Source organism: Strongylocentrotus purpuratus, unplaced genomic scaffold (assembly GCF_000002235.5).
Source record: "Strongylocentrotus purpuratus isolate Spur 01 unplaced genomic scaffold, Spur_5.0 spur5_scaffold_5, whole genome shotgun sequence".
NCBI classification, from domain to species: Eukaryota; Metazoa; Echinodermata; class Echinoidea; order Camarodonta; family Strongylocentrotidae; genus Strongylocentrotus; species Strongylocentrotus purpuratus.
Genome location: NW_022145611.1, coordinates 17,758,288 through 17,766,532, shown reverse-complemented (window position 1 = coordinate 17,766,532; position 8,245 = coordinate 17,758,288). Strand labels below are relative to the sequence as shown.

The following is an 8,245-nucleotide window of genomic DNA, read 5'->3' as shown; positions in this document are numbered from 1 at the left end:
TTGTTTACAAAGTTTTGTTTAAAACGTTTTTAATTATTGATGGTTTTAATCTATTGATACGAGAAGTAGATAATTGTTATTATTTATTTATATTCAATAAAGTTTTTTTTTTTATTTGATCTCATTTTAAGAAAGAACAAGAAGGAGGAAGAGGAGAAAAAGAAGATGAAGATTCATTCAAATAAACATTTATTTACAAAACATTTGCGTCTTCTAATATTATTAGGATATAAGACAAGAAATAGAAGAAGGAAAAGAAGAAAAAGAAGAAGGAGGAGATAAAAAGAGAAGAAGGAGAAGATGTAGACGAAAAAGAAGACTGTAATCAAAGTGATAAGTGACAAAATTCCAGATCTTCTTTTATATTATGGGCAAGCCCAAACAATGGTATACGATCGTTTTTATAGATTGTTAATTTGCTTCTACATTATATTTAGTTTTGGCGGCAGGTAGCAAAGCATACGAGCCAATGGTCATCCATGTTTTTCAGAAATAAAATCACTTTTCTTGGCCCTAATAGACCGGTGGAGGGTTGTTATCATACACTGTTGGTCATAATGGTGGAATATTTATTTTTACCCCAGTTTAGGGAAGGATTTTTAAAAATTATTTGTTTCTAATAGATCTAAATAATGGCATACATTCTCAGATTTTATTGAATATTAAATTGCGAGTGTTTGTTTTGCGTGACTGCTATATCATATGTGTGCTACTATGCTAATCAGCTAGGGAACCTACGTCCTTAAATCATAATTGACAGTAATGAGGATTAATGCCTCACAAAAGGGCACTAATATAGCTGATCAGCACGATTTTTATCCTGGGGCCTCACAGTAACGAGGCTATTGCTTAGCCCCTGAATCATGACTGTACGCAGTGTTTGCTAGGGTACGCGGCCCCTTCCACAATCCCCCAAAACGAAGAAAATGCAATAAATTGTCAAAAATTCATTGCATTTTCCCCCGGCCCCCTACAGGAAAAATTCCTCTGTGTGGCCATGCCTTGAACCATAATGCATGGCCCTACAGAGGAATTTTTCCTGTAGGGGGCCGGGGGAAAATGCAATGAATTTTTGACAATTTATTGCATTTTCTTCGTTTTGGGGGATTTGTGGAAGGGGCCGCGTACCCTAGCAAACACTGCGTACAGTCATGATTCAGGGGCTAAGCAGTGGCCTCGTTACTGTGAGGCCCCAGGATAAAAATCGTATCGATCAGCTATATATTAGTGCCCTTTTGTGAGGCATTAATCCTCATTACTGTCAATTATGACTTAAGGACGTAGGTCCCTTAGCTGATTAGCATAGTAGCACACATATGATTAAGCAGTCACGCAAAACAAACACTCGCAAATTAATATTCAATAAAATCTGAGAATGTATGCCATTATTTAGATCTATTAGAAATAAATAATTTTTAAAAATCCTTCCCTAAACTGGGGTAAAAATAAATATTCCACCATTATGACCAACAGTGTATATTTAAATAATCGTAGCGTCATTAGTGACTGTTGTATTCAAGTCAATGAAATATAGTTCTTTGCGAGCGAGCAAACCGAGCGAGTAACAACATTGGCCATGTTTCCTTTTAAACTTACAGTAGTTGTGATGTATGTACTATATTAATAATTCATTTGTATATTTGAGGATATAAATTCAATTCAATCTAATAACATATTAGATAGGTTCCACTTTTCATCTTGCGCTTTACACATTCTTTCTGATTTCACCTTCCATTTATTTTTTAAGTTTGATTTCATAATCTATTTTTAACATAACAGTTTAAAGAATAAAATAAAGATAAAGAATAAATAATGCTTCTGCATTAGCGTCAGCTAGACAAAGGCAATTAAATAATGCTCATCTCTGCTGGGATAATATCCACCACATTATAATGTCCGCACAAAAAAAAAAGATTGTCACACCGGTAGAAATGTTTCCTGTGCTGGTGACTCATAACTAATATTGGAATAACTCTTGTAGCGAAGCATTGTCTTTTAGAACTTCACCTCTAGTTCACCTTAAATAAGGTGCACAATAGATGTATGTTGACCATCTCATGACCTCACTCAACCAAACTACGCTTTACATCTTTAAAAAAAAAAAATTAAAGAAACTATATTACTGAATGTGTTTGTTTTAATCATAATGTCATTCATGTATCATTAAACAATATTGATTTCCCTTACTTTAACTTACACCAAATACCTCTTTAAGTTTCTTTATTAGCACAACTAAGTGGTCAGGGAAGTATGCTTAGGATGCTCCTTTGTACTGAGCACTTCCAAAGCACGATATGTCCATATTCTCGTAAAAATGACTCCTTGTGAATTTCTTTTTTCACTTTCATCGGCTGGCCGAGTTGTTGCGATTCTTTTTGGGACTCTAAAAAAAAAAGTGTACGCTTACCCCCCCCCCCCGCTTATTCAGCGGCTGGCTGAGTCGTTGCGAAATTTTGGGCCCGATTTTAAACCCCCCCCCCCCTTGAAAAAATCCTGCGTACGCCACTGGTTGGTATAGTTTCATAAGCCATCTTCTTCATGTTGAGCATTGAATTCCGACAACAGTATACACATAATCAAAACAAATTTTAATATTAGATTAGTATATTCATTAGCCGCTCACCCCAAAACCGCCTGACCACAATGGAACGTCAGAGAAAGTGCATATATTTATACAATACTTTTGAAAGGCTACTCAAGTGACCCGAAAAAATGACGCGATCCGGACACCCCAATGCTGGAAAGAAACGCACTTTTTAGAAGAAATTACTTTCTCATGCAAAAATGCTTTGTCGTTCTATGCACGCAAGTCAGATTGAGCGGATACCACGCTTCCATATGGAGATTCGAGAATTTTTTAAAATAATTTTGTTGTTGTTATCATTGTTATCATAGATTAAACAGTTTATCCTATGTTGGCATTTCAGCTCCCGGTTTTGAAACCACAAACGGAAAAGCGATATACAATAGCCGATGAGATCATCGATTTATTTCGACGTGTTCATGGCAAGACAAAAACATGCTTTTTGTTTTATTTACCACCATTACGAAAGTTTTCTTTAAAGTTCTGTGAACCTGTATCAAAAGCACGAATATTCTCTTCACCATGCTCACCTAATGCTTCTCATATCATGCCAATTTTAGCATGCCTATTACCCCCACCCCCTCCCCTTCCCCATCTTTGGGCCTATGAAATAGAAATGAAAAGCAATTTTTAAGCATTTTATGTAACTCGATGATTATGAACCCCCCCCCCCCCCCGTTATGAAAGTACAAAAGAAATACGTATATTACAGAGCGCATTTTGATGTAGTCTACATGACTTGTCCAGAATAGTATTCATCTGGTATGTAATGAAGCCTATCTGTTATATATATAATATATATATAGAACAAAATGTGTTATATTTATTTTGAAATTCTCTCAATTACTCAAGTAATGATTTCAAATCAGTAATAACTTGCGGCTCTTTTGTTATTCTCTATCTGTGTTTGTTTGAAGAGCATTGTGTCCTTTTATGAAGTAAAACAAAAAGTGAGCTTGTCATGGGGACACTGAGGTTACTAGGATTTATTTAAGACGAGGGTTTATGATTTGCAAAGGTTGAGGAAGTAGAGACATTTGTATGGTCTATCCATTCGAAAGAATGCTGCCTCATGGATGTTGAATGACTTGGAAAGATTGTGCATACATTTTGTATGCAAAGTAAAGCAAACAAACAGGGGCTTCTGTCTATTTTGTTTCATGCACACGATACAAACGAAGACGTCTTGATTGCTTATGATACAAATTTGTTTATTTACAAAACGTGGGACCTTAATTACATTATGTATAATAATAATACATAAGATTTATAAGGCGCCAAATCCACTTGACAGTCATGCTCAAGGCGCAGCTTGTGCAAAAGATGAAATAGTGTATACATAATTATATACAAAGTGCAATTGGAAAGGTACAGACATGAAAGGTAACGGTAATCAAGTATAAGCTAAATTAAACAGATATTTCTTAAGATTATTCATTCATTACTATTCAATAAGTTCTCCAATAATTGCTTGTATTTTTGTTTGTGTATTTGGCCTTTAAACAAACTTTATTAAATCAAATCCATGTTATATGTCTCCATTGTTTTCTCCCATTTCCGCGGTGTCTCCAAAGAGGAAATTGAGAAAGCCTGCCTGGACAAACCAAAATCTGCAGATTGATGAAGAAACCATTTGTGCGCGTGCAGTGGCGTAGCTTACAAGGGGGGTAGATCCGGTATACACCCCCTATGTTTTAAAGCCCCAACTCAATGCAGAGGGTTCATAACATTATAGACAGCCGATATAATATACCATCGCTTTGTTTGAGGGGGGGGGGGTGAAAATTACACAGGGCTCATAACACGAAGGTCACTGATGTATCCTCCCCCCCCCCCATTTGAAGCCCCCACTCACTGAAAATTGCACAGTGTTGATATACATCCCATCCCTCCCCCGTTTGATTCTCCCACTCTGTGAAAATTGCACTAGGGTTCTAAAAATGCAGGTTGCTGGTGTTTTATTTTGACCCCCCCCCCCCTCTCCCATTTTTGGAGAGTTATATGTTGTGGATGCACAGCTGACCTTTATATAATCATTACAGTCTGAAACATCTGGGTTGTTTGTGTTTTGTTTATGCTCGATATAGGCTTGATAAAGGCGCCCATATTAATATCTAAAGAAAACGAAATGAGTGGTGTTGTTTTTTGTGTTTTTTTTTAACAAAAGGAAGCACAAGATTGTGTGGAAAATGCAAAGATTTCAAAATATACCTGGGAAATTAGGAAGACATTGAGGAAAAGAACAAATGTTGGTTTGAATCACAGCAAACTGGTTATGCCTCACGCAAAATACACCGTGCTGGTACAACAAGAGTGTACAAACTACAACATAGCCGGATAACTCTCCCAAGTGCCAACTCCCTTGGGGCACTGCTCAAAATATGTTATGGATAGGACATACATAACATATTCATAATTCCTGCAAAGTTATACAGATACTTGATATTGGCTGCAAAAGGGACAGAGTATCTTAAAGTTTTCAGCATAACCATTGCAATTAAATGCATTTCTCTCCTTATGAGGAAGAAAGATTATGTTCAATACTTTATAGATTATTAACATATCAATATAAATAAGATATACCGTAGACTTCTTTAAACTGCCTTAGACCAAATTTGATTGCACTTTTTGTTTCTTTCTATTTTTACAGGGCATGAACAAATCCTGTATTTAGGTGCATGTGACCATGGACCTTGTAGGTCCATAAGGCCTAAAAAAAAAAATTGATGACTTGGCGTAACCCGCCCGACCCTATTTTTATCGCCGACCCTACGCTTTTTTTTTTTTTTTTTTTTTTTTAATTTTTTTTTATTTTTTTTTATTTTTTTATTTTTTTATTTTTTTTTTGGATAAAGGATTCTGAAATACTGGAGACATTTTTTAACTGTTTGTTATTACAGAGCCATTCACAATTGTAAATATTTTCACAAGTTGTAATTGGCTACTCTTTTCAACCCTCATTCTTCAAGATTTTGGATACATGTTAACATGTTAACATGTTAACCTCTAGACAAGTTATATAAATGCTAGTCAATACATTGTGAAAATACTAATATTTGTGAACAGCCCCTTCTAAACCTACATATTCACCTGTTTATCCTGTTGAAGACAGTGTCTGAGATATCTCAGGCTAGGGTCTGTTGGAAACCTATTAATGCGTTCGTATGTTTGCATTTTATGTACATGAGGGTGTATGTACATGTATGTATGCAGGGGGGGGGCAGGTGTATGTATGCATCCCCCTGGTCCCAAGGTGATCAAGATTTCAACAATTTCTTGCTCACTTTGCTCACACAGTGTGTGTGTCCATATATGTGTGTGTCCATTTATGTGTGTGTGTGTGCGTGGAGTTATTTGAACATATTGTGGTCTACCCCTCTCATCAGATCATCCCCAAGGTCTGAGGACCTATCTACGCCACTGTATGTATGTATGTGTATGAATGGGTAATTTCATGTATGCAAATATAAGCAACAAAAAAAAAAAAAAAAAAAAAAAAAAAAAAAAAAAATCGCCCTACCTACCCTAATTTTCAGTGACCCGTTACGCCAAGTCATCAATTTTTTTTTTAGGCCTAATATAGCGATGGACGTTCTAGGTAAGATGGCGCTAGACCTCAGATATCATAACAATATCATCAGATCTCAAATTTTATCGGATATCATAGATTGCCTCGTCTTGCTCTCTATCACCTGCACAAATTTAAAACCTTTTAAAAGTATTTAAATGTATGGGAAAATCCTACTTCATTTTCACCTGTATGTCAGGTTTTGAGTCGTTAAAAGTGAATTTTGGTCCAATTTGAATAATAAATCAAATAATAAAGTAATCCTATATAATTATGACACAATAGATTTTGTGTAGGCACACTGTTTTGGACGACTTGTTGCATTTTTGAAAGTCGGACGAAATCGAAATCGAAACCAATGCATCTCCCCCTTTCGGCATAGGCCTAAATGATGAAGTCTCCTTGCCATTTTTGCCAAAAAGTGGCGATTTTCGAATTTATCCCGAATATGCCCTTATTCCCCTCTTGGGAACAAGCGGGGATTTATATAATTCAATTTGGGACTTTAATGATGAGGAAACAAAGAAGAGTGACATTTTTATGAACTTATCCCTTGCCATTTTGCAATGAAATTGGCGATTTTCGAATTTATCCCAAATTTGCCCTTATGCCACTTTTGGGGAAACAAATGGGGATCAACATAATTCTGAGGGCATAAAATGTTTTAATATTTCGGCATAAATGATGAACTAACCTAGTGCAATTTTTACCAAAACTGAAATTGAAGAGGCGAATTTGCCCTAACGCTCCTTTTGGGAAACAAGCGGGGATGAATATATTTCTGAGGGCAATTTTGGACGCTCATGACAAGGAAATAAAAAAGATTGAAAATTTTCATTTTTGGCAAAAATGATGAACTATAAACTCCTTGCAATTTTTCTAAAATTTGGCTCAAAATCCCTTTTGGAAACGAACCAGAGTCATAATTGATATGAGGGCATGTTTGGACGTTCATTATGAGAAAACGGAGAGAATGGAGACAGGAGAGGAGTCTTTCTTTGGTTTATTATTACCCCCTGAGGGGTGGGCCGATCCCGGAGGTACTGCAATACCGGGCCAACCCGTGACCAGGATGGAGCAAGCCCCTATTCCATGGTCTAGATTCAAAAATCAGTTTAATATACAAGCGACTCGGTGAGTCGCGTTTCAGATATTAAGCTGAAAAGAACAGATACTACACATGATCTTAGCCAAAAGGCCGAGAAGCGATAACGACAAATGGCATTTCAACGAATATTGTGAATAAAATATGTATATGTATTATTGGTTGATAATATGCAAACGGGCTCAACACGATCCGATAATCTGCGTTTAAAGAGAGAACGACAAAAGATATGAAAATATGGTCATAAATTATTGGGCATCAAATGTATTGATTAAATGAACGAAATGCAATAAAAGTGATACAATATCATAATCAATTAATAAACCCAAAAAGGAGATTAAAAATAAACAATTTTGATCGTCCACAAACGTCCGAAGGACGCACTCATAAATTAAAAGTGCACGATGTACGAGTGTGCGTACGGATAAATAGTCTTTGTTTACAAGCGCTTTGTGTTATTCTGACTTTCAAATGTAGGACTTTTGTTTCCTTAATACGCTTGCTTTCTCCTTTCAGTCTATGCAAAATAACACATTTTATTAACGGTGAATAAAATGCTGAACAGATGTATAGAAATAATTATGGACTATATTTAATAATGCACAATAGAGATAGGGAGCAATGCGTATGCAGTTTAGACTACGAAATTACACATCCGTCCGTGCCGCTGCGATTCGAATTCTATTTATTCATGCCATTCGTATGGTAATAAGGAAGTGATGCATATGTATGAACTCTTAGCTTCACCCGTCCTTTCACGCAGTCTATGTCATAAATACATGTACATACCCTGTGAAACTTGCAACATTTCGCGGATTAAATTTTATCAAATATAATTGTTTCAATAAAATGTACTGTGCAGCGTTGGTTGAGGGTACAATATACTGTTAATGTGTACACTCTGAATCTGTAAAGAATGTGCCGCAGTTTAATGGCAGTAAAACATGCCAGTGCAATTAAAGACTATTTATCACTCATCACTTTCCCG

General features: G+C 36.0%; 1 non-coding gene across 1 annotated transcript; it reads right to left on the bottom strand.

Moving 5' to 3' along the window:
• Positions 1 to 7,170: 7,170 nt before the first annotated feature.
• Positions 7,171 to 7,362, bottom strand: LOC115917865. The gene has a single exon (XR_004066746.1). It is a non-coding gene; the product is annotated as a U2 spliceosomal RNA (small nuclear RNA).
• Between the last annotated feature and the right edge of the window lie 883 nt (positions 7,363 to 8,245).